The sequence below is a fragment of the Tursiops truncatus genome, chromosome 3 (genome assembly GCF_011762595.2).
Source record: "Tursiops truncatus isolate mTurTru1 chromosome 3, mTurTru1.mat.Y, whole genome shotgun sequence".
In the NCBI taxonomy this organism is placed as follows: domain Eukaryota; kingdom Metazoa; phylum Chordata; class Mammalia; order Artiodactyla; family Delphinidae; genus Tursiops; species Tursiops truncatus.
Window position 1 is genome coordinate 116,584,972 of NC_047036.1, and position 27,067 is coordinate 116,612,038.

The following is a 27,067-nucleotide window of genomic DNA, read 5'->3' on the forward strand; positions in this document are numbered from 1 at the left end:
GTCCATCCCACACTATTTATTGGTTACTGACTTTGGGCCAGGCACGGTGGCAGAGGTCGGGGAATACAAAAATAAATGAAGCCATTCCTGCCCTTAGAGAGTCCATGGTGTCTGATGGAGGAGTTTATTCTTTAACTCATCCTTTCACTCAAATGAATGAGTCCCTTTGCCAACTGCTAGGGAGACAGCGAAGAAGACAAGCACAGCCCCAGCCATCCTAAGAGTACCACCTTGTAGACCCACAGTCCGTAGGGGAGACAGACATTAATCAAGCCATCTGGCAAATAGAGAACTATAAGCCATGATAAAGAGAATCACAGGATGCTTGTGAGCACGTGTAAAGGGCCGGGGCGGTGTGTGTGTGGGGGGAGGGGGAAGACCGGCTGAGGGGGAGGGGCAGTAGGAGGGGACTGACCGGGACCCAGGCCTGGCAGAACCTGGTATGGTGCTTATCTTCCTCATGAAACATGACCTCAGAGCTTCGAGAAGGCCCCTCCCTGTACCCTATCCCTCACCCCCACACTCAGGAATTCTGCCAGCCTCTCTCTCTGAGGATGCCAGTCGCTTTTCCTTGCCGCCCGTTGGTGGCAGGAGGCCACAGTGCCCCTTGTGGCCACTGACTGAAGTTTCCAGGACCGTAGAGGGGTGGGGTTTCAGGCTGTGGAGCCGCTGTGTCCCAGCCTCCTGAGCTCCACCAACTAGCCTCAGTCCTTGGGCAGAGCCTCTCTCTCGTGCCTCTTGGTGTCACCAAAAGGGGACTCCAGGGTGGCCTGCCTGGGAATAATGCCAGGCTCCCTCAGCTGACACACAAGTGCCTATGCGGCTGCCACGAGTTAGCCAGCAGTAGCCTGTGGTGGATAAGGTGGCCTAGACCCACAGGCAGCTGTGCCTCTGCATTGGCTTCCTTTTGTCTTTCCAGATGTGGTGGATGTTACCTCCTGTGTGCTCCACATAGTGAGGCCAGAGCCTGGGATCCAGGGGAGTGCTTTACACACCTGCTTCCCTCTGTGGCCCAGGCCTTGGGGGATGTGGGTCTCTTGGCCTCTCCCTTTCCCCTCTGCCAGCCACTCCACATTCACGGTGGCTACAAAGCTTTGTGGCTGGATTCGGTTGCCCTTGAGACTCAAGCACAAAGAGGCCACTTGCCCTGCTGGTATCATCGTCTCTGTGGAGAGGAAAGTTTGAAAATCCTCATTGGAAAGCTAGAAGCAAGCACTGAGCAAAGGCATGATCCTTGTTAGCACTTTCTAGCCAGGCACACGTCCCAGCCAGGGCACTTGGGCCTCTAATGGCAGGGCTGCCCGCCTGCCTGAGTTTCTCACAGGAGGAAGGTGAAGCAAGACCTCCTTGAGCTTTTAGACGTGGAAGAGCTAAGGCTAGCGGCAGGACCACCTGGGGCTCCAGGCAGGGGTAGGGGCAGAAAAGGAGAGCATTCCATGCCTTAGAACCTGGTGGACACCTTTCTCCTCTCATTAGGTTGACTGAGCTCCTCTTTAAGGTATTATAAATGTTCAATGAATTCTGATTCTGTTAGGTTGGACAGCATTAAGGTATCCTGGGTAGATGCTGGGAACACAGCAAGGGACAGGTAATAATAACAGTAACACTACCATGTATTGTTCACTTAATATGTGCACTCTGAGCTCCACGCACTGCATGAATTTTAGTATTTAATCCTTACGACTTTCTCAGAGAACTGCCATTGTCATCCCCATTTTATAGCTTAGGAAACTGAGGCTCAGAGAAATGAAGTAATTTGGCCAAATTCACACACAGCTAATTAGGATTAAAACTGAGATCTGTGTGCCTCCAGGGTTCACACCTTCCTTCTCTCCTACAGACCATCCTCCAGAGCCCAGAGCTGGGAGAGGGAAGAGCACTGGAGAGAAGGAGTGGGTGCCATGCTGGCCTCCGCCCTTGGTCAAGTTCATCCTGCCTCCACACAGACTGTCTTCCTGTGGCCTTGGGGATGGTGGCCTGAGGATGGGCAGTGAGGCCTCCAGATGCCAGGGCTGGGAGGTGGCTGCTCACTCATGTCTCTGAGAGCCGAACTCCCCAGATACCTGGGCTTCCTGATCTGCTCCCCACCTTGGGCCTAGGTGGTGACTTCTCAGAGCCTGGCACCTGGCAGGCAGGTGGGCATAGGATCAAGGACACACCCTTGGAGCTGGAGGCATCTTCTGAGCTCAAAGCCAAACACGAACACATGGGCAGAGAACCTGCCACTGAAGCCACTCATTTATCCCGTGTGCCCAGAGCTTCCCCTGGAAGCTCTACCACATCACTTCGTCCCAGAGCTGCCCTCCCCTCTCCAGAGGGAACCACAGACCTTGGGAAAAGAGAGTCGCCGCTTGCCCGGAGTAGCCAGGGGGAGGGAAGGGGTTCAATATGGGGGTTATTACATTCAGTCCTTAAACCACCCTAAGAAGGTGCTATAAATTATTCATTTTACAGAAGAGGAAACCGGGGTCAAGGTCTTTCCCAGCTGGGAAAGCTGGGTCCCTCATCTGCCAGGTAGCCCCCTGTTAACTCCTCTGCTGCACCATCTCCATGGCCTTTATCAGGTGATGGCAGTGGGGGGCAGGGGTGGGGGTAAGCAGAAGAGAAAGGGGCCCTAAACCCCAGGTCTTAGAGAGGGGAGAGGCAGCCGCAGGTGTACATAAGGTGTTTGACCTAAAGCCCGAAGGTGACCACCACTCATTCGTTGATTCCAATTGAGCCCCTTCCACATGTAGGTCCAGCGATGGCAGCGTCCCTGTCCTCTGGCAGTGAAAGGGGACAGATGCTTTACCAGGCAAGTACCCTGGAGACAGCGTGTGGAGGTGTGGAGGGACAGCCAGCCCAGCCTGAGATGGGGAGGGATCAACAAGGCTTCCTGGAGGGGAGTCCTAAAGAAAGAGTAAAAGTTAAGTTAGGGAGAGGAAGGGATGACTGGAGGTAGGGGCAGAGGGGACCACAAGAGCAAGCCCCAGGGAAGCCTGAGCCCTTTGAGAGCCGCTGAGAAATGGGGGGTGAGGGGAGCAGAGGCAAGAGGAGAGGGTGGATGGGCAGGCCAGAAGCCACAGCGTTTCCAAGCCCAAGGAACCTGGGACAGCCAGACACCCTCCCACAATCTCCCTGCGGACATCGCTGCGAACCGGACAGGGAACATTCCAGCCTAATCGAAGCTCAGATCGGGAGCTCCAGAGGCTCCACACACTGGGGCCGGCCTCCCCCGGGGAGCTTGCCCGCTCCCTCAGGCCAGGCCCCAGTAGGGGCTAAGGGGTCCTCAAGGGTTCAGACCCTAAAGAGGCTGGAAGTTTTCCCTCTCCGGTATCTGGGGGGAACTGGGTAGGGATGGAGCAGAGGGGAATGGAAATGGAGCTGGAGGGAGGGCCCACCTGCCGGACAGAACCTGCCTGAGGAACAGGACTTCAGAGCCCTCCAGGTTCTCAAGGGGCCCCTGCTCAAGCCGGTATTTCGGAAAAGGGCTGAAGGGCAGGATTTCAGTCCCAGCCTGAGCCCAAGCCTGTGCTGCCCTCTACCAGGCCCAGCCTCGTCTGCTCTCGGCTTAAGTGGGGACACAGGCTAGGATATGGGAGCAACAGCCCCCCAGCCCTGGAAATGGGGTGTCAGATGGCCAACTGGACTGCATATTCTGTTGTCCGTTAGTCATTTTTATTTCTTCATTAAAGCTTCCATCCTTTTACTATGTAAACAGCATCATGCTTAGGAAAAGAGCTAAGGAGGTGGAAGGGTATGGGGACAGAAATCTTAAATACATTACCTAATGTCACCAATTTCAGCCTAAGAGAGAAGTGACCCCTATCCTCTTTATACACTGGAGAAATTCCTGGCTCTAATCTCCCAGCTCCCTTGGTCTTCTCTCCACCCTGCCCCCCACCCCGTCCCCTCACAGAGAAGCAGGTCTCTGGCATTGGCAATAGTTAGAGACAAAGAAGCAGTGAGAGGAAAGGAAGAGAAACCAGGCTGCCTCAGAGTAAGGGGACCCCATCCCACCTCACAGGCTGGCAGGACACCACCTGCTGGGAGTGGGGGCGGAGTGGGGGAGGGCGACTCTCCCTTCCAGGACCTCTGAGCTTCCTAGTTCAGGTCCAAGGACCTGGTGTCATTATCAGGGGGACCAGGCCAGGAGGAAACCTCCCCCAGCTGACCTGGTTGACCTTCTTCCAGAAGCTGGCCAAATTCTTTGCATGGCCTTGTCCCCAAGGTGTCATCAATAACAGTAGCAGCGGCCACAGCAGCAGCAGCAGCAGCAAAGGAGATTATGCATGGAGGGTTGGCTAGGTGTCTGCACTGAGCTCCCACATTTTTCATTATCTTTTGAAGTCCCCACAAACCTCAGGAGATTTTAATAACCCCATTTTACAGATGAGACGACTGAGGCTCAGAGAAGTTAAGTGACTTCCCTAAGTCATATAGTTACTAAATGACAGTGTCAGGACTCAAACGAGGTCTCACTGACTCCAGAGGGTGAACGAAGCTGGACTGCCTCATCCCTTCCCCCACCACGCCCACTCACTCCCAAACCCAAGGCCTCACAGGGCAGCATCTTCTACGCTCTGCAACCCTTCTGACCTCTTCTTCCTCACGCTCAGTTCTGCCCCAGCTCCTGGCCCACCTTTGCAGAGCTGGGGAGGGAGCAGGATGGTTCTACTGCTGGGGTGGAAGGGCCCGTGCACCCTGGCGCGTGGGAAGGGGCCCGAGCTCAGCTTGGCACACTGACTGGCTTGGCCTGGCCAGCAGGCATCACTCACACGTCAGAGTAGCCATGGTCACTTTTGTTAGTCGAGATGACTGCATTCGAGAGGGAAGAGGAGAGAAGGAGGGGCCCAAGCCCAAGAGGACAGAGTGGGTGATCGGGGACCATAACCTCCTAGGGGCACAGGTGAGCGGAGATTTGTGGCTCAGGCTGACACACCAGGCTCTGTAGGTGCCCTCAGCACCCACCTGCCCTGGGAGGTTCTCTCCCCACCTCTCCACTGCTGCCTGCTCTGACCCCACCATGCCTGGGGAACCAGGGACCACCTCCTTCACCTCCCAGGAGCCCAGGCTCTGGAATCAAAGGAACCTGGGTTTGAATCCTGGGACCCTAAGCAAGTTACTTTATCTCTCTGGGTCTCAGGTCCCTTAACTCCAAACTGACAGAAACTTGTGATAAAGGAGCTAAAGAAAGAATGTTTAATAGTAGTAACATTAATGTTTATTCAGCACCCACTGTGTGCCAGGATGTTTCATGTATTATCTCACTAAATCCTCAAAACCGCCCTAGGAGTTCAGTGCTATTATCATCGCCTCTATTTTATAGGCAAGGAGACTGAGGCTTAGGGGAAATAATTTGCCAAAGCTGACAAGCCACAGAGCTGGGACAGGCCTCCAGGGTCTGTGCTCTCAGCTACCTCGATGTGTGATGTGCAGCTGGCTTGAGTGTTTGAGCCCTCAGATCCTCTGGCTTGCTTCCTATTCCACTTTGCAGAGGGGCTGCAAGAGTCCCTGGTAGCAATGGGGAATGCTGACCTCAGGGGTTGGCACGCTGCCCAGGATCCCCTTCCTAGGCCTTTTTGAGCCAGTGACAGACTTCTCCTGGTCACCTCCCTGAAAGGCTCTTCTTCCTTCCCCAGGGCTGAGGCTGGGGATCTGCTATGGTGTGGGCATGTCCCCGGGTGACACAAGTGAGGACAGCAGATGTCAGGAGGATCCTGTGTACTGGGGTGCATATGTTTTGAATCTTCTCCCATCTGACCACTTAATTGATCCAGGAAGGGCCTGAGGTTCCACTGGGTCAACAGATGAGGAAACTGAAACTCAGAAATATTAAGTGATATGTGCAAAGTTGCCCATCATGTGCAGGGTGGAGGGAAGATTGTGGAGCCAGGTGGCCAGAGCCCAGAATCAGAAGTCTTAACCCCAAGCTCTTCTCTGTCAGGGGCAGACTCTCTAATTTGATAGTTTGGGGCAGGTGCAGCCTGTTAATGGGCCCAGGCACTGCCTGTATTCACACATGCTGAACTGTCAGGATCCTGAAGCCCTGTTCCTACTCCCATTACTCAATAGGGCCGTCATTCATTTATTAGGTTGACAATTATTTATTGAACACCTACTGTGTGCCAGATCCTATACTAGGCACCAAGGATGCATTGGTGACAAAAGCGGACCCGGTGCCTGCTCTCATGGAGCATATATACAAGTGGAAAAGAATCAAACAAATATGTGTCCAGTTACAAATTGTGATACACGCCAAGAAGGAAAACTACAGCCGATTCTAAGGCAGAACAACAGCGGGGGCATAACTTAGACTGGGGGGGTGGGGGCGAGGAGCAGCGGGCGGGAAGACCTTGTGGAGATGACTTTTATATACGAACATAACCAATCAATCAGCCAGTTGATTAACCCAGACCAGAGAGGTGGTCAAGTTCCACATGCTATGATTTCCAGAGTAAAGAGGTTTCCATTCGGCTTTCCTCTCCATCAAGGAAAAGCGCTGTTGTCTACGGCCGTTTTGCCATTTGCCTTGAGACTCCAGGTCCCGGTGATCTCAGAGTACAAGTGAGGGAAAATATAATCTGACTTGGTTTTTTGGATACAACAAGAAGTGCTGGGTCCCCCCTCGCCCAGATCGGCGCCGGCCCCTGCCTCCCCACCTGCCCTCAGAAGTGCGGTGCTCTGTCGCCACCTGGTGGATGTAACAGACCACGCACGGGGTCGCCCGGCCTCCCGGGTCTAGGGTAGGATACGGAAAGCGGCTTCCTTCGGGCAGAGGCTGAAAAGGAGGCAGTGGGTTTGGATGACTTCCTGGCAGGGGGCGGGGATGGGGAGAAGGAGCGAGGGTGGATGGAGAACTGCTGCTTGAAAGTCAACTGACTGGAGACCGACAATGGCCCCATTGTGTCCGGAGCCTTGACCTTGATTTCCTGCCACTGTCGTCTCCCGGCGTGGCATCACCCGGGGCTGATTGGCCCGGAGTCCGTTCCGTGACAGTGGGCGGGCCCCGGGCTTGGATGGCGAGCACTGGGCTCCCCCGGGGGCTGAGACACGCGACTGGCCCTGTCCCCCCAGGAATTCCATGGAAGGCGGGTGGGGCAACGGGCCGACGCCTCTCAGAAGTCATTTCCTCCTTGCTGCCCACAGTCAGGAGTTTGGGGCAAGAACTCGGGACTTTCTTTGAAAAGCAGTGCTACCTTATGGTTAGGAACTGGGATCTGCAGTCTGAGAGACCCAGGTCCAAATTAGGGGATCCCTGGACACAGCCTTTAAAACCACCCACTCTTTTTTCTTCTTTCTTTCTTTCTTCCTTTCTCTTTCTTTCTTTCTTTCTTCCTACCTCTCTTTCTTTCTTACTTTCTTTTTTTCTTTCTTTTTCCATTCTCTTCCCTTCCTTCCTTCCTTCTTTCTTTCTTAGCACATACTGGGATACACATTCCGTTTGTAAAAAATATTACACAGTACAACAAAAAGTTACAGCTCCCCACCTTTGTCACACACACACACACACACACACACACCTTCAGGTAATGGCTACTGTTAGATTGATGTGCGTCCTTCCTGACCTCATTCAATGAATTTACATGAGTCTGTACATATGAAAATATATGATTCCTTGTATGTACTCTCCGGGCCTCAGTTTCCTAATCTGAAAAATGGGAATGAAAATAATAGTGGTTAATTCTGAAAAGTTACTGAGAATGTTACCTGAGATAATTCATGTGGAGCGCTTGGCTCGGCACCTGGCACACAGCAACTGTGACTATTCTTGTCATCATTCACCATCATTATTATCATTATCATTGGGACCCAGACCCAATTCTAAGGTCTGGATAGAAGCCCTGTCTTCCTCCACAGCCTGCTTTTCCCCCTCCCCCTTCTCCCTCCTAACAGCCTGTGATAAAAATCTGTGTTCCCTAATGCCTGTGTTTTTTAAAAACTAGAAAGAGCATCTGGTGTTTTCTGCATGTTCTCTCCTCCCCTTCCCTTCCTTCACCCCACCCGCCCCTTTCCTTCCATATTTGACCTAGATGTGACTGCTCACCCCACCGCAGAGAGAACATTCCATTCTGTGTCAGAAGAAGAGTTTCATGGCCCATACGATGCTGTTGGACCCACAGTGTTTGTACATAAAGGCTGTCTGCTGGGTAGGGGTAGGGCTAATGGCTGAAAGGGGGCAGGGTGGGGGGCGGCACGCTTTGTGAAAGAGCACATAGTAAAGCAGGTAAGTAAGCAGTAGGGTCGGCTGTTAGAGCAACCCAGGGTGTGGCCAAGGGCAAGTCATTTCACCTGTCTGAGCCTCAGTTATCTCACCTGTGCAATGGGGCTACTAACAATAGCCACCACATTCAAGTGCTATGAGGATAACAGGGAACCTGTGAAGGGACTTGGTACTGAGAAAGCCAAATAGTAGTTATGTTGGAAAACTAAGTGTCATGTTTGTTTAGCATTTTATGTTTGCAAAGAGAACTTCTAACTTCTTTTTTTCTTTTTAATATGAACTAGTTTTTGCTGCCTGGAGAAGGAAGTTTGGTTTGGATTTACAAGTCTCAGGAGAAAGGCAAATGCCTTTTCCTGGGCCTCTGTTGAAGCAGCCAGGTGCCACTTCCTGGAGCTGTTGCTGGTCCCTAACATAGCCACAGAGAGCATCAGGATACAGGACACCGAAGGACCTCACTGTTCCAGAGGATGTAGCAGGAAATACGTCAAATCCATGTGAGTAAGACAAGGCCAAATCACCTATTCCACAAACAGTCATGGAGCAGCTGCTTCATGCCCAGCCTGTACTACAGAGCCCTGCACAGCTGAGGGTCCCTGGAATACAGGGGGTTTTTTTTGGCAGGCTTGGTGGGGGGAACTTACTGCACATACAAGCTAATATTCAGTGCTTATTAGATGCCAAGTGTGTTATAAGGACAACAAACAAGTCTTAGATAAGATCTTTGTCCCCCTATAGCTTGTGTTTTATTGTAATTTTTAAAAACTTTATTGAAGTATAGTTGATTTACAATGTCATGTTAATTTCTTCTGTACAGCAAAGTGACTCAGTTATACATACATACATACGTATATATATTCTTTTTCATGTTCTTTTCCATTATGGTTTGTCACAGGATATTGAATATAGTCCCCTGTGCTATATAGTAGGACCTTGTTGTTTATCCATCCTATATATAATAGTTTGCCTCTGCTAATCCCAAACTCCCCATCCTTCCCTCCCCTACCCTGCCTCCCCCTTGGCAACCACAAATCTGTTCTCTATATCTGTGAGTCTGTTTTTGTTTCATAGATATATTGATTTGTGTCATATTTTAGATTCCACATATAAGTGGTATCATATGGTATTTGTCTTTCTCTTTCTGACTTACTTTGCTTAGTATGATAATCTCTGGGTCCATCCATGTTGCTGCAAATGGCATTATTTCATTCTTTTTGATAGCTGAGTAGTACTCCATTGTATATATGTACCACATCTTCATTATCCATTCATCTGTCGATGGACATTTAGGTTGTTTCCATGTATTGGCTATTGTAAAGAGTGCTGCTTTGAACATAGGGGTGCATGTGTCATTTTGAATTAGAGTTTTGTCTGGATATATGCCCAGGAGTGGGATTGCTGGATCATATGGCATCTCTACTTTTAGTTTTTTTGAGGAACCTCCATACTGTTTTCCATAGTGGCTGCACCAATTTACATTCCCACCAACAGTGTAACAGGGTTCCCTTTGCTCCACACCCTCTCCAGCATTTGTTATTTGTAGACTCTTTAATGATGGCCATTCTCGCTGGTGTGAGGTAGTTCCTCATTGTAGTTTTGATTTATATTTCTCAAATAATTAGTGATGTTGAGCATCTTTTCATGTGCTTATTGGCCATCTGTATGTCTTCTTTGGAGAAATGTTTATTTAGGTCCTCTGCCCATTTTTTGATTGGGTTGTTTGTGTCCTCTTGTTGAGTTGTATGAGCTGTTTGTATATTTTGGAAATTAAGCCCTTGTTGAGCGCAACATTTGCAAATATTTTCCCCCAGTCTGTAGGTTGTCTTTTCATTTTTTTCTTATGGTTTCCTTTGCTGTGCAAAAGCTTATAAGTTTGATTAGGTCCCGTTTGTTTATTTTTGCTTTTATTTCTATTGCCTTGGGAGACTGGCCTAAGAAAACACTGGTACGATTTATGTCAGAGAATGTTTTGCCTATGTTCTCTTCTAGGAGTTTTAAGGTGTCTGGTCTTATATTTAGGTCTTTAGTAGCTTGTGTTTTAATGGTTCTTCTATACATGTTACTTTCCTCTGCTTTTTTGGGGGGTGTTAGATGCACATTAAAATTTATCTTTTTGAGTGTACAGTTCTGTGAGTTTCAACAAACACAGACATGTAACCACCATCACAATCAAAATATAGAATGTGTCCCCCTGCCAAATTTTCCTCTTGCTCTTTAGTGATAAATAAGACCTCTCCCCCAACCCCAGCCACTGGAAACCACTGATCTGATTTTGTCCTTATAGTTTTGCCTTTTCCAAAATGGATTCTTACAGTATGTAGCCTTGAGTCTGCTTCTTTCTTTTACCTTAATGCTTTTGAGATTCACCCACATTGTTGTACATATCAGCAGTTTGTCCCTTTTCTCTTTAACTTTTCATTCTAAAATGTTTCCAATATAAATTTAAAAGAATAATAGTGTGGGAATTCCCTGGCAGTCCAGTGGTTAGGACTCAGTGCTTTCACTACTGTGGCCTGGGTTCAATCCCTGGTCAGGGAACTAAGATCCCACAAGCCACACAGCCAAAATAATAATAATAATAATAGAGTGAATACCTTTAAATCTACCACCTAGATTCAATAATTGTTTGCATTTTGCTATATTTTAAAATAACATCTATAACAGGCATATATTTGCTGAACCATTGGAAAGTAAGTTGTAGGCACTGACACTTCACCTCTAAAACTTCAACACATATCACCTAAGAATGAGTGATGACCATACGTTATCACACCTAAGAAAGGTGACAATAAATTCCCAAGTGTCATCTACTATTCATCCATTTGCAAATTTCCCAAATTTCAAAAAAGACTTTTATAGTTTTTATCCAGTTGCTAGAGGGTTTTTGTTTGTTTGTTTGTTTGTTTTTGGCCGAGCCCGGCAGCTTGTAGGATCTTAGCTCCCCAACCAGGGATGGAATCCTGAGGCCCCAGCAGTGAGAGTGCCAAGTCTAATCACTGGGCTTCCAGGGAATTCCCAACTAGAGTTTTATTTCTAAACTTTTAGTTTTGAAATAGTTATAGACTCATAGGACGTTGCAAAAATAAAAGAGTCTCATGTACCCTTTAACCATCTTCCCATAAAAATGACATCTTACATTGAGCTGTAGTAAAATATCGAAACTAGGACACTTGCAGTGGTACATTACTGTTAACTAGACAACAGAACTTATTCAGTTTTCACCAATTTTTTTTTGTGTGTGTGGTACGCAGGCCTCTCACTGTTGTGGCCTCTCCCGTTGCGGAGCACAGGCTCTGGATGCTCAGGCTCAGCGGCCATGACTTACGGGCCTAGCCACTCTGCGGCATGTGGGATCTTCCCGGACCGGGGCACGAACCCGTGTCCCCTGCATCAGCAGGCAGACTCTCAACCACTGCACCACCAGGGAAGCCCTACCAATTTTTAACCTGCATTCATTCGTGTGTGTGTGTGGGTGTATGTTTAGTTCTATGCACTTAAATCCCAAGTAGAGATTCTTGTAACTACCACCACGGTCAAGATTGTTACTGTTGAGCAGAAGCAAGAAGAACTACAGTCCTGCAGCCTGTGGAACGAAAACCACATTCACAGAAAGATAGACAAAATGAAAAGGCAGAGGACAATGTACCAGATGAAGGAACAAGATAAAACCCCAGAAAAACAACTAAATGAAGTGGAGATAGACAACATCCCAGAAAAAGAATTCAGAATAATGATAGTGAAGATCCAGGACCTCAGAAAAAGAATGGAGGCAAAGATCGAGAAGATGCAAGAAATGTTTAACAGGGCTTCCCTGGTGGCACAGTGGTTAAGAATCTGCCTGCCAATGCAGGAGACATGGGTTTGAGCCCTGGTACAGGAAGATCCCACATGCCACGGACAACTAAGCCCATGCGCCACAACTACTAAGCCTGCACCCTACAGCCCGTAAGCCACAACTACTGAGCCCACGTGCCACAACTACTGAAGCCCGTGCGCCTAGAGCCCATGCTCCACAACAAGAGAAGCCACTGCAATAAGAAGCCTGTGCACCACAATGAAGAGTAGCCCCTGCTTGCCACAGCTAGAGAAAAGCCCGTGTGTAGCAACAAAGACCCAATGCAACCAAAAATAAATAAATAAATTTATTTTTTAAAAAAGAGAAATGTTGAACAAAGACCTAGAAGAATTAAAGAACAAACACCTACAAGAATTAAAGAACAAACAAACAGAGATGAACAATACAATAACTGAAATAAAAAAATACACTAGAAGGAAGCAATAGCAGAATAACTGAGGCAGAAGAACAGATAAGTGACCTGGAAGACAGAATGGTGGAATTCACTGCCATGGAACAGAATAAAGAAAAAAGAATGAAAAGAAGTGAAGACAGCCTAAGAGACCTCTGGGACAACATTAAACACACCAACATTCACATTACAGGGGTCCCAGAAGGAGAAGAGAGAGAGAAAGGACCCAAGAAAATATTTGAAGAGATTATGGTCAAAAACTTGCTAACATGGGGAAAGAAATAGCCACCCAAGTCCAGGAAGCACAGAGAGTCCCAGGCAGGATAAACCCAAGGAGAAACACGCTGAGTGAGACACATAGTAATCAAATTGACAAAAATGAAAGACAGAAAAAGTATTAAAAGCAACAAAACGAAACAACAAATAACATACAAGGGAACTACCATAAGGTTAACAACTGATTTCTCAGCAGAAACTCTACAAGCCAGAAGGGAGTGGCATGATATATTTAAAGTGATGAAAGGGAAGAGCCTACAACCAAGATTACTCTACCCGGCAAGGATCTCATTCAGATTTGATGGAGAAATCAAAAGCTTTACAGACAAGAAAAAGCTAAGAGAATTCAGCACCACCAAACCAGCTCTACAACAAAAGCTAAAGGAACTTTTCTAAGTGGGAAACACAAGAGAAGAAAAGGACCTACAAAAACAAACCCAAAACAATTAAGGAAATGGTAATAGGAACATACATATAGATAATTACCTTAAATGTGAATGGATTAGATGCTCCAACCAAAAGACACAGTCTCGCTGAATGGATACAAAAAACAAGACCCATATATATGCTGTCTACAAGAGACCCACTTCAGACCTAGGGACACATACAGACTGAAAGTGAGGGGATGGAAAAATTCCCTGCAATTTTTCCCTGAAAATTTTTTTCCCAATTTTTCCCTGAAAAATTCCCTGCAAAAATTCCCTGCATTCCATTTGTATTCCATGCAAATGGAAATCAAAAGAAAGCTGGAGTAGCAATACTCATATCAGATAAAATAGGCTTTAAAATAAAGAATGTTACAAGAGACAAGGAAGGACACTACATAATGATCAAGGGATCAATCCAAGAAGAAGATGTAACAATTATAAATATATATGCACCCAACATAGGAGCACCTCAATACATAAGGCAAATGCTAACAGCTATAAAGAGGAAATCGACAGTAACACAATAATAGTGGGGGACTTTAACACCTCACTTACACCAATGGACAGATCATCCAGACAGAAAATTAATAAGGAAACACAAGCTTTAAATGGCACAATAGACCAGAAGGATTTAATTGATATTTATAGGACATTCCATCTGAAAACAGCAGAATACACTTTCTTCTCAAGTACACACAGAACATTCTCCAGGATAGATCACATCTTGGGTCACAAATCAAGCCTTGGTAAATTTAAGAAAATTGAAATCATATCAAGCATCTTTTCCAACCACAACACTATGAGATTAGAAATCAATTAAAGGGAAAAAACGTAAAATACACAAACACATGGAGGCTAAGTAATACGTTACTAAATAACCAAGAGATCACTGAAGAAATCAAAGAGGAAATCAAAAAGTACCTAGAGACAAATTACAATGAAAACACGATGATCCAAAACCTATGGGGTGCAGCAAAAGCAGTTCTAAGAGGGAAGTTTATAACAATACAAGCCTACCTCAAGAAACAAGAAAAATCTCAAATAAACCATCTAACCTTATACCTAAAGGAACTAGAGAAAGAAGAACAAACGAAACCCAAAGTTAGTAGAAGGAAAGAAATCATAAAGATCAGAGCAGAAATAAATGAAATAGACACAAAACAATAGCAAAGATCCATAAAACTAAAAGCTGGTTCTTTGAGAAGATAAACAAAATTGATAAACCTTTAGCCAGGTTCATCAAGAAAAAGAGGGAGAGGACTCAAATCAATAAAATTAGAAATGAAAAAGGACAAGTTACAATGGATATGGCAGAAATATAAAGCAACCTAAGAGACTACTACAAGCAAGTCTATGCCAATAAAATGGACAACCTGGTAGAAATGGACAAATTCTTAGAAAGGTATAAGCTTCCAAGACTGAACCAGGGAGAAATAGAAAATATAAACAGACCAATCACAAGTAATGAAATTGAAACTGTGATTAAAAATCTTCCAACAAACAAAAGTCCAGGACCAGATTGCTTCACAGGTGAATTCTATCAAACATTTAGAGAAGAGCTAACACCTATCCTTCTCAAACTCTTCCAAAAAGTTGCAGAGGCAGGAACACTCCCAAACTCATTCTATGAGGCCACCATCACCCTGACACCAAAACCAGACAAAGATAGTACAAAAAAAGAAAATTACAGACCAATATCACTGATGAATATAGATGCAAAAATCCTCAACAAGGGCCTTCCCTGGTGGTGCAGTGGTTGAGAGTCCGCCTGCCGATGCAGGAGACATGGGTTCGTGCCCCGGTCTGGGAAGATCCCACGTGCCACGGAGCGGCTAGGCCCGTGAGCCATGGCCGCTGAACCTGCGCGTCCAGAGTCTGTGCTCCACAACGAGAGAGGCCACAACAGTAAGAGGCCCACATACCACAGAAAAAAAAAAATCCTCAACAAAATATTAGCAAACAGAATCCAACAACACATTAAAAGGATCATACACCATGATCAAGTGGGATTTATCCCAGGGATGCAAGGATTCTTCAATATATGCAAATCAATCAATGTGATACACCATATTAACAAACTGAAGAATAAAAACCATATGATCATCTCAATAGATGCAGAAAAAGCTTTCGACAAAATTCAACACCCATTTATGATAAAAACTCTCCAGAAAGTGGGCATAGAGGGAACCTACCTCAACATAATAAAGGCCATATACAACAAACCCACAGCAAACATCATTCTCAATGGTGAAAAACTGAAAGCATTTCCTCTAAGATCAGGAACAAGACAAGGATGTCTACTCTCGCCACTATTATCAACATAGTTTTGGAAGTCCTAGCTACAGCAATCAGAGAAGAAAAAGAAATAAAAGGAATACAAATTGGAAAAAAGAAGTAAAACTGTCACTGTTTGCAGATGACATGACACTATACATAGAGAATCCTAAAGATGCCACCAGAAAACTACTAGAGCTAATCAATGAATTTGGTAAAGTTGCAGGATACAAAATTAATGCACAGAAATCTCTTGCATTCCTATACACTAACAACGAAAGATTAGAAACAGAAATTAAGGAAACAATCCCATTCACCATTGCAACAAAAAGAATAGAATACCTAGGAATAAACCTACCTAAGGAGACAAAATTCCTATATGCAGAAAACTATAAGACACTGACGAAGAAATCAAAGATGACACAAACAGACGGAGAGATATACCATGTTCTTGAATTGGAAGAATCAATATTGTGAAAATGACTATACTACCCAAAGCAATCTACAGATTCAATGCAATCCTTATCAAATTACCAGTGGCATTTTTTATGGAACTAGAACAAAAAATCTTTAAAATTTGTATGGAGACACAAAAGACCCCAAAGAGCCAAAGCAGTCTTGAGGAATAAAACAGAGCTGGAGGAATCAGACTCCCTGCCTTCAGACTACACTACAAAGCTACAGTAATCAAGACAATATGGTACTGGCACAAAAACAGAAATATAGATCAACGGAAAAGGATAGAAAGCCCAGAGATAAACCCACACACCTATGGTCAACTAATCTATGACAAAGGAGGCAAGGATATACAGTGAAGAAAAGACAGTCTCTTCAATAAATGGTCCTGGGAAAACTGGACAGCTACATGTAAAAGAATGAAATTAGAACACTCCCTAACACCATACACAAAAATAAATTCAAAATGGATTAAAGACCTAAATGTAAGACCGGACACTATAAAACTCTTAGAGGAAAACATAGGAAGAACACTCTTTGACATAAATCACAGCAAGATCTTTTTTGACCCACCTCCTAGAGTAATGGAAATAAAAACAAAAATAAACAAATGGGACCCAATGAAACTTAAAAGCTTTCGCACAGCAAAGGAAACTATAAACAAGACAAAAAGACAACCCTCAGAATGGGAGAAAATATTTGCAAATGAATCAACAGACAAAGGATTAATCTCCAAAATATATAAACAGCTCATGCAGCTCAATATTAAAAAAAACAAACAACCCAGGCTTCCCTGGTGGCTCAGTGGTTGAGAGTCCGCCTGCCGACGCAGGGGACGTGGGTTCGTGCCCTGGTCCAGGAGGATCCTGCATGCCGCGGAGCGGCTGGGCCCATGAGCCGTGGCCGCCGAGCCTGTGCGTCCGGAGCCTGTGCTCTGCAATGGGAGAGGCCACGGCAGTGAGAGGCCTGCGTACCACAAAAAAACCCCAAAAGAAAACCCAATCAAAAAATGGGCAGAAGGCCTAAATAAACATTTCTCCAAAGAAGACATATAGATGGCCAAGAGGAACATGAAAAGCTGCTCAACATCACTAATTATTAGAGAAATACAAGTCAAAACTACAATGAGGTATCACCTTACACTGGTTAGAATGGGCATCATCAGAAAATCTACAAACAACAAATGCTGGAGAGGGTGTGGAGAAAAGGGAACCCTCTTGCACTGTTGGTGGGAAAGTAAATTGATACAGCTACTATGGAGAACAGCATGGAGGTTCCTTAAAAAACTAAAAATAGAATTACCATATGACCCAGCAATCCCACTACTGGGCATATACCCAGAGAAAACCATAATTCAAAAGGAAACATACACCACACTGTTCATTGCAGCACTATTTACAATAGCCAGGACATGGAAGCAACCTAAATGCCCATTGACAGATGAATGGATAATGAAGATGTGGTACATATATACAATGGAATATTACTCAGCCATAAAAAGGAATGAAATTGGGTCATTTGTAGAGACGTGGATGGACCTAGAGACTGTCATACAGAGTGAAGTAAGTCAGAAAGAGGAAAACAAATATATATTAATGCATATATGTTGGATCTAGAAAAACGGTACAGATGAACCAGTTTGCAGGGCAGAAATAGAGACAGAGATGTAGAGAACAAACATATGGACACCAAGGGAGGAAAGCAGGGTTGGGGTGGTGGTGGTGGTCGGGCGAATTGAGAGATTAGGATTGACATGTATACACTAATATGTATAAAATAGATAACTAATAAGAACCTGCTGTATAAAAATAAATAAATTAAATTTTAAAAAAAGATTGATAACTGTTACATCACAACTGTTCACATCACTAGGAGGAACTCTCTAGTGCTACCTCTTTGTAGTGAAACCCACTCCCACTTCATGCCTCTCTGGTCCTCCTCCCTGACCCCTGGAAACTACTAATCTGTTCTCCATCTCCATAGTTTTGTCATTTTGAGAATGTTGTATAAATGAAATCATACAGTATGCAACCTTTTGAGATTGAATTTTTTCACTCATAAGCGTAAGGTTCTTGAGCTTCCTCCAGGTTGTTGCATGTATGATCGGTAGTTGGTCCTTTTCTATTGTTAAGTAGTATTCTTACATGGATGTGCCACTGTTTAGCCATCCACCAGTTGAAGGATATTTGAATTTGTTTCCAGTGTTTGGTGATTATGAATCAAGTTACTGTGAACATCTGTGCAACAGGTTTGTGTGAGAACATAAGCTTCACTTCACTTGGGTAAATACCTAAGAGTGGTATTGTTGGGTTGCATGGTTAAATGTAAATTTTGTCTTTTTCTTTTTTTTTTTTTTTGCGGTACGCGGGCCTCTCACTGTTGTGGCCTCTCCCGTTGCGGAGCACAGGCTCCAGACACGCAGACTCCGCGGCACATGGGATCTTCCCAGACCGGGACACGAACCCGTGTCCCCTGCATCGGCAGGCGGACTCTCAACCACTGCGCCACCAGGGAAGCCCACATGGTAAGTGTAAACTTATGTGAAATGGCTAAACTGTTTTGCCAGCTGGCTCTACCATTTTGCATTCCCACCAGCATTGTATGAGAGTTACGGTTGCTCTGCATTCCTGCCAGCACTGGGTATTATCACTTTTTTATAAAAATGTCAGCCATTCTAATACATGTGTAATACTACCCCACATAACTCTTAAACCATAAGTAAGACCGTGTCACAACCCTTCTTAAAATATGCTTCACATCACACTCAGAATAAAATTCAAGCTCATTTCTGAGGCCTGCCAGACCCTCTCTCCTGACCTCTGGGTCTCACTCGGCTCCAGCCGCAGCAACCTCCCTGTTGTTTCTCTGACACCCTAAGCTTGTTCCGCTGGAATGTTCTTACCCTCAGTATCCAGGTGACTCAGTTTCTCGCTCCATTTACTCTCTGTCTAATATCAGCTTCTCAGAGGCCTACCCTGATGGTCCAAATGAGCCCCATCCCTCCACTCAGCTCACAGTTCTCCTACCCTGTTTTATTTTTCTTCAAGGCACTCATCTCTGCTTGATACAATACTGTATCAATTACTGAACTGTTTACTGTCTGTCTCCCCCATAAGGACAGGGATTGGCTTTTTGATGACTGTTTCCAGTGCTTAACCCAGTGCTTGGCACATAGGAGACACTCAATAAATATTTGTTTAATGAATGTGTATCGGAGACCTCTTGTGACCCTCCTCCCATCCTGGCCCACCTTTTACTCAGCCGTCGCCGTGGCAACCAGTTTTGGGGCAGGTAAAAGCCCCCTGGGTTAGCTGCTCCCCACAGGTCTTGCCTTCTGCCCAGGCTTGTGTCTGGACTCAAGCACTGTGGCTTGGCAGTGTGAGGAACTTAACCCTACTGGGGCAACCCTGGACCCACAGATATATGCTTGCTTCTCTGATGCTCGGTGGACAGTTCTGAGGTGCCCTCCGTGTTGCTCCTCAGCAGATCCTCCCCACCGGATTGAGCCCCACTTGCCCACAGTGGTGACCAACTCTGCAACACACCATTGTCCTGCTTTCCTTCTTTCCAGTCCCCCTCTCCCCACGGCCCTACTCCTGTTCCCAGGGGCCTGGTACATAATAAATATTTATTAAGCGAATAAGGTAATTACTAGCAACACACATGCACACACACACACACACAAAAGAAAAGAAAAAAGAAAATGTATGTCCACACAAAGGCTTGTCATGAATTGTCATAGCAGGTTTATTTATTTATTTTATTTTAGATTTTTTAAAATTGAAGTATAGTTGATTTACAGTGTCATCTTAGTTTCTGGTATATAGCAAAGTGATTCATAGATAGATAGAGATATTCTTTTTCAGATTCTTTTCCATTATAGTTTATTACAAGGTATTGAATATAGTTCTCTGTGCTATACAGTAGGACCTTGTTGTTTACCTCTTTTATATATAGTAGTTTGTATCTGCTAATCCCAAACTCCTTATTTATTCCTCTGCCACCCTTTTCCCCTTTGGTACCATAAGTTTGTTTTCTTTTTTTTTTTAATTTATTAATTTATTTTATTTTTTATTTTTGGCTGCGTTGGGTCTTCCTTGTTGCGTGCGCACTTTCTCTAGCTGCGGCAAGCAGGGTCTACTCTTCGTTGCAGTGCGTGGGCTTCTCAGTGCGTTGGCTGAGCACGGGCTCTAGGCACGTGGGCTTCAGTAGTTGGGCTCTAGAGCGCAGGCTCAGTAGCTGTGGTGCACGGGCTTTGTTGCTCCGCAGCATGTGGGAACTTCCTGGACCAGGGCTTGAACCCTTGTCTCCTGCGTTGGCAGGCGGATTCTTAACCACTGCACCACCAGGGAAGCCCATAAGTTTGTTTTCTATGTCTGTAAGTCAAAGCAGCATTATTCATAATAGCCCAAAACTGGAAATGGCCCAGGTGTCCATCAACAAGCAAATAGATAAATTGTGGTATATTCATACAATAGCTGACTACTCAGTAATAAAAAGAAACAAATGCTGATAAATGCTACAACATGAATGGACCTCCAGAACATTATGCTGAGTGAAAGAGGCCAGACAGGAGAGTACATACTGGATGATTATATTTACACTGGTTTTTTTTGTTTTGTTTTTGGCTGCACTGCGTGGCTTGTGGGATCTCAGTTCCCTGGCCAGAGATTGAACCCAGGCCACAGCAGTGAAAGCGCCAGATTCTAACCACTAGACCACCAGGGAAATTCCTGGATGATTACATTTAAATGAAGTTCTAGAACAAGCAAAATGAAGCTATGGGAACAGAAAGCAGAGCTGAGATTGACTGGGGCTGGCCATGGGGAGGGAGGATATTGACTGGAAAGAGGACTCAGGAAAATTGTACAGATTATGGAAATATTCTACATCTTTCGTAGAGTGGTGGATACTTGGGTATTTGTCAAAACTCACATAACTGTACACCTTAAACATGTGCGTTCTATTGTATGCAAATTATACCTCAATAAGGCTGATTTTTAAAGTGAATTAACTATAAATGCTATGAAGGGAAGAAAATATGGTATGTAAGAGAGAATGGGGGAAGGAAGATTACTTTTGATTGGTTGGCCAAGTGATTCTTGAGGAGGTGACATTTGAACAGAGATTTGAATGTCAAGAGGGAGACAGCCATGGAAAGATCTAGGGGAGGCCATTCCAGAAAAAGGTCAATGCGGGAACAAAGACCCAGAACAGGAAGGAGTTTGGTAATCTTGGGACCAGTCTGAAGGCCAGTGTGACTAAGTGAAGTGGGTAGGGCAGAGAGGGGTACGAGACAGGGTGGAGAGTTGGGTGGAAGCCAGATCACGTACGACCTTATCAGCCCCAATAAAGGTGTGGAATTTGAAATGAATAAAATGCAAATCCCTCATGGGTCTAGTGGAGCAGAAACACATAAGCAAATAAAGGCAAATACAGGGTCATGGGTGATATTTTGAGGACGTGTACAGGGAAAGAGGAGGGAGTAGTCAGCGCTACCTGGGAACATCTGGGAAGGCTTCCCAGAGGAGGTGACATTTCAGCCAAGACTTGAAGGAAGAGTAGAAGAGGAGAAAGGGTATTCCAGTGGAGGGTGCTGTGTCTAGAGTAGCCCAGAGGTGAGCAGCTCCATGGAACATTCAAAGACCTGAGCATAACATAGGTCTAGTTGGAGTTTTGCCTCTAGGGGAGTGGCAGGAGATCTGAGGTTGAAGGGAAAGGCTTTTAAATGCCTCATCAAGGACTTTCCTGCCGGTCCATTGGTTAAGACTCTGAATTTCCACTGCAGGGGGCAAGAGTTCGATCCCTGGTCAGGGAACTGTCCCACATGCCGTGAGGTGCGGCCAAAATACATAAATAAACGCCTCATCAGACTTGATCCTGCAGGGGATGGGAAACCCCTAGAGAATTTTAAGTAAGAGAGTATTAGGGCCAAGTTTATATTTCAGATCAAGACCTCCAGATTGGGCACATGGAGAGCAAGACTGCTGGTTCTGGTGTGAAATCACGGGGAAGGCCTGAACAAGGACCGGTGGGGCAAGGAGAAGGGCCAAACTCTGCTACAAGGTAATCAGGGCTCTCCTGAACTCAGGGAAGTTCAGGTCTCTGGCTTGAAGGCCTGGCTTCCCTGCCGGACGGTGGTCCAGTTAAGCCAGACACACGAGGAGAGACAGGTTGAGGAAAACATCTACAGAGTTTGAGGTACCAGAGGGCCATAAATGCTAACTTTTATGGGCTCTGCTCCCTCAGAGGGCTTGTTACTTGAAGATTCCTAGGCCCTTGCTCCAGTGATTTGGAAGCAGTGGGTCTAGGATGGAGCCCAGGAAACTGCATGTGTACACAGTGCCCCTCCCACTCTGAGGCAGGTGGACTCCACACCTACAGAGCTGTCAATGTGACCTCACCAGGGAGGGGCCTGGAGCAGGAGGTGGACGACAGGCACACTCTCATCTGGACTGTGGCCAAAGCAGCCAGAAATTCAGGCAAAGGTGGTGTCCAAAATAAGGCTCTAGGGGTAGTGGGTGCAAAGGTCTCCCCTGCTGCAGCTAAAGAGTTGCACTAGAGAGAAACAACAAGGTTCTACTGTATAGCACAGGGGACTGTATTCAATATCCTATGATAAGCCATAATGGAAAAGAATATGAAAAAGAATATATATATGTATAACTGAGTCACTTTGCTGTAGAGCAGAAATTAAACACAATATTAAAAATCAACTATACTTCAATAAAATTAAAAAAAAAAAAAGAATTGCACTAGAGTGGCCCTGGTCATCATGTGTAACTCCTGATCACCTGACCAAGGAGCCACAGAAATTAGTGGTAGGGCCAAGATGAAGCAGATACCTTTTAACTTGTTCCCTCTCCGAGGGTGTGGATGGAGGGTAGCCATGGTGAGGATACATGGAGGCTTCGGTGACCTGGAGATGTGCTCTGTGCAAAGAGAGCAGCTTTTGTGCGCATCAGTTTACCCTTGCGACATCTCTATGTGCCTGGGCCTATTATTATTTCCACTTAACAGATGAGAAAACTGAGGCCCAAAACCATTTAGTAAAATGTTCTGGGCTCCAAGATGAGTATGTAGGGGAACTGGGGCTGGAATGCAGGTCTCTGGACACTCCTAATCATAGCATTACCCTGCCTCCCTGAGTGGGAGAAGTCACTTCACCTCTTAAGTCAGGGGTCCCCAAACCCAGGGCCATGGACCGGTTTCAGTCTGTGGCCTGTTAGGAACTGGGCCACACAGCAGGAGGTGAGTGGTAGACGACAAGCGAAGCTTCATCTGTATTTACAGCTGCTCCCCATGGCTCACATTACTGCCTGAGCTCCGCCTCCTGTCAGCATTATGGTGAGTTGTATAATTATTTCATTATATATTACAATGTAATAATAATAGAAATAAAGTGCACAATAAATATAATGTGCTTGAATCATCCCGAAGCCATCCCCCCCACCCCACCCCACCCCCGGTCCGTGGAAGAATTGTCTTCCATGAAACCAGTCCCTGGTGCCAAAAAGGTTGGGGACCACTGTCTTAAATGATTATCCAAGCAAGGGATGGGGGAGAGTACACGTTTTCCTTGTCCTATCCCTTTCAGAAAGTGTCTAAGTCCTTACCATGTGTGTTTTCCAAAGGAAAGGCTCCCAGGGCCCAGAGGAGCTAGGATTTAGAGCCTCGTGGTACAAACCGACTTGTAGGGTCCCAGCCAGGAACAATTGCCTATCTTCTAAGAATCTCACAGCAGTGCCACATGCCTCAGCTTTATCCAAGCAACAGAAGGAGGTGGTGGAGGCGGCGGTGGCAGCAGCAGCCTCAGCAGCAGCAGCAAATCTGTCCCCAGTGCACGACAGCATTGTTTTGCTGTGATGGAATACACATGGCATATGTCTGCAAAGTTACTATCTTGAGAGCGGGTAGAAAGGGGATTTTTCATGTGCCAGATTTCACTTTCCTTTCTGAAACAATTCCTGTAGTAAACAGAGGTTTTCTGATCTTGCTAAGATCCAGAAGATGGGAATTCCTTTACACATTTTAAGTAAAACTATTGTCTTGTAGAGTTTCAGTCTATTGATGGTGCAAAAGTTTTTTTTGTGGTACATGGGTCTCTCACTGCTGAGACCTCTCCCGTTGCGGAGCACAGGCTCCGGACGCGCAGGGTCAGCGGCCATGGCTCACGGGCCCAGCCGCCCCGCGGCATGTGGGATCCTCCCAACCGGGGAACGAACCCGTGTCCCCTGCATCGGCAGGCAGACTCTCAACCACTGCGCCACCAGGGAAGCCCGGTGCAAATGTTTTCTAAACGTGGAAGCTCTCCTGTGCCCCCTCCCTCCCTCCAAAGGCCAGGACAGGAAGAGGCACTGCCACCTATAGGCAACCAACTCTGTTCCAGTCTCAGACCACCCCAGTGATGAGACCACCGCCTGTCCTGTGGCTGCCATCCCCTGGCAAACGGAGTGGGTAAGAGGAAAGTCTTGCTGAGCGTGGGAGGCCTGGGGCGGAGGGGGAGAGGCAAGGAAGGGCCAGGAGGCGAGCAGAATGTGACTTTTAGGAGGAGAATTATTTTGAACAACATCTTGTGTGCTGACAGCATAGTGATCATTATTAGGACCTCAGATGCAACACGAAGCCCGCCCTGAAGTTAAATTTTCCCTTTCCGATAAGCATGGCCTATCAACCCAGCCTAAGATAGCTCAATGCAACCTCCTCCAAGGTAGGGGGTTGAAATGCTCCAGCTGCTCCCTCAGTTACCTTTCATTAAGGACTTTGCCTTATTGGTAAACAGGGGCACCTGTTTGCCTTAGCCTTATCAAATCAACCTGACAACTACTTCGTGCAAGAACCAGAGCTGTATTTGCGTTTTTCTACCCACATTTAGTTTTGGGGGGTGCTGTTTCATGGAGGGGCAGACCTGTGGCCTGAATGATGCTCAGACAGATTTTGATTGGCTTTCACAGTGTTTTTAAAATTGGTTTTCACATCAAAATCCTGTTTGCCGGCTTCTCTTGAAAAAATCAGAAAACTTGGCCGCACTGGGCCACATTCGCCTGGGCCAAGTGGCCAGATAGTGGCTCCCTTTGCACAGAGTTTGCTCTCCAGTTTGCCGTAACCCCACCACTCCCCATCATCCCCCTTCCACACCCTAAGAAAAGGTACAAGTTGAAAGGCAGATATGGAGAAACGAGTTTCAGTCTTGACCCACCCCTTACCTCCTAGGGCCCCTTGAACAGGTGTCTACATCTCTCTGAAGCCTGTTTTTAATCCCTAGGAAGAAGAGAATAATGAGATAATGCATGCAGAGCACTGGCCAGAAGCCTCGCCTTAGAGGAAGCACTCACTGAGAATTTGCCCTGTATGTTTATTGGTGATTATCACTAATTCCTGTCAATGACGCAGGTGAGATCCAACACTGTATACAAATGGACACACCTACTGAAATGTAAGTTTGATATAAGCAAGGATTTTGAAAATCTGTTTTGCTTATTCCTACATCTCTAGAGCTTAGTACAGTCCCTGGCACATTGTTGGCGGTTGGCACTTAGTAAATGTGCTGACTGAATATGTGGATTTAATGTTTCCCTGAGTTCTTATTCTTCATATGTCATGTGCTAAATCATCATTAGTCCATTGTATAAATATAAATGCAAATGGACATATGGGGTGAGTATTTCAAATTTATATGGGCTGATTTTTTTTTCTTATTTTCAAAATATCAAAAGGTAGGGAGATTCTTAAGAGTTGATGGGAACTTCATACTCAGTTGAGTCACAGCCTAGGAGAAAAATGTGTTTTCCTCCAGGGCTGGGTTTCTAAGATCATTATCCGAATGCCAGGCCACTTCAGGAATCAGTGCTTCAAAAAGTCACAATTAAAATTGCACGGCTTTATGTGATGCCTCTTGAGAACTCAGGGTGCTGTAGAAACACATTTAAAGCATGAAGTGCTCCCTGAAGCACTTTCTTCAGAAGTAATACTTCCAGAGAGGAGAGTACACTTAGGTAAAACCAATGGTGAGTTCTATGCCATGATCTCAGCAAGACAACCTCTGAGTGCTGGAGTTTGCACCCCAGTGGATGCAACTTTCCTGGAAATATGAAAGGTGAGTTGGCTCCCAAGTGGATTCAAAGCTATCCTACCGGAATAATATTGGAATATTAATGTTACATGTGCCTACAGGACTCTTCAATAAGCTTGTGGTTTTGGTATCGGTGGCCTGTAGGGGTCAGCTGTGTTTTTTGTTTGCTAGGCATCCGCTCTTCCTAGTGCTGGTAACTAAGCTTCTATTTTCCTGGGGAAGCTGTTCCTTCCAAATTTTAAACTGTGGGGTTTGGGGGGGTGGGCTAACCTTACTCCCAGGCTCCAGAGGACAGCATGGAACTAGCCAAGATGTCACATCCTCTGGCTGCAACCACACATTCAGAGAAAAGCAAGTTACCCAAAGCCGATGCAAACAGTCAGACTCCAGTCTGGAGCTTTTCTTAGTACTGTTGGGAAAGAGAAAGCCTTTTGTCTGCTCGGAACTTTTTGCTATGAGAATGTAATTCTGACACTCTCAGAGGGACTGCCTGAGAATGCAGAGAAGAGAGCTGAGAGATCAAGAGAGGAGACTCCTGGTGATACTGTTTGAGTGCCCGGATCTGGCTATGCCTGAAGTTCAGATTTGCCTCTGGACTCCTGGTTTCAAGAGCCAATAAATTCTCTCTCCCTCTTTCTTAAACTGATTTGAACAGCATTTTAGTCACTTGCAATGGAGACACTCCTGACTAGCAAATTGGAATTCGAAAATGTAAATCAGAAGAAGAGGCATAAAACTGTGAGACTCATTGCTCAGGTAAAACCCAAAACCTTAAACCATGACCAGAAGCAAACTCATGCCTCTTTCTACTTCACATGAACCTCAAATTCCATTAGAACCAGGCAGAGCAGTGAGCTAGTGAACAGCAGAAGTGAAATTTTCTTCTCCTTTCTTTAACATCCTCACACACAAAAAGAATCTGGTCATTCTTTTCTGGGTTTTGTGCATGTGCTGTCCACACTCACTGGCTTTCCTTTCACATGTGTTCATTTGTCTGCTTCCACGGGGGGGAAGACATTGAAATAAGCCAGAGGCCAAGTCTTAGTGGATTTCTCCAGTGCTTTAAAACTCTGTTCTTAGGGGAATTCCACAGTGTTTGCCATTGAGCCTGAGA

General features: G+C 45.8%; 1 long non-coding RNA gene across 1 annotated transcript in view; it reads left to right on the top strand.

Annotated features, from left to right (window-relative positions):
• The window catches only part of LOC117311617 (uncharacterized), a 32,466-nt gene extending 6,271 nt beyond the window's left edge, over positions 1-26,195 (top strand). The window contains exons 3-6 of the long non-coding RNA XR_004525895.2: positions 8,488-8,697; positions 18,289-18,405; positions 23,175-24,338; positions 25,147-26,195. This is a non-coding gene — a long non-coding RNA (uncharacterized lncRNA). The remainder of the gene's footprint in view (positions 1-8,487; positions 8,698-18,288; positions 18,406-23,174; positions 24,339-25,146) is intronic.
• The last annotated feature ends 872 nt before the right edge of the window (positions 26,196-27,067 follow it).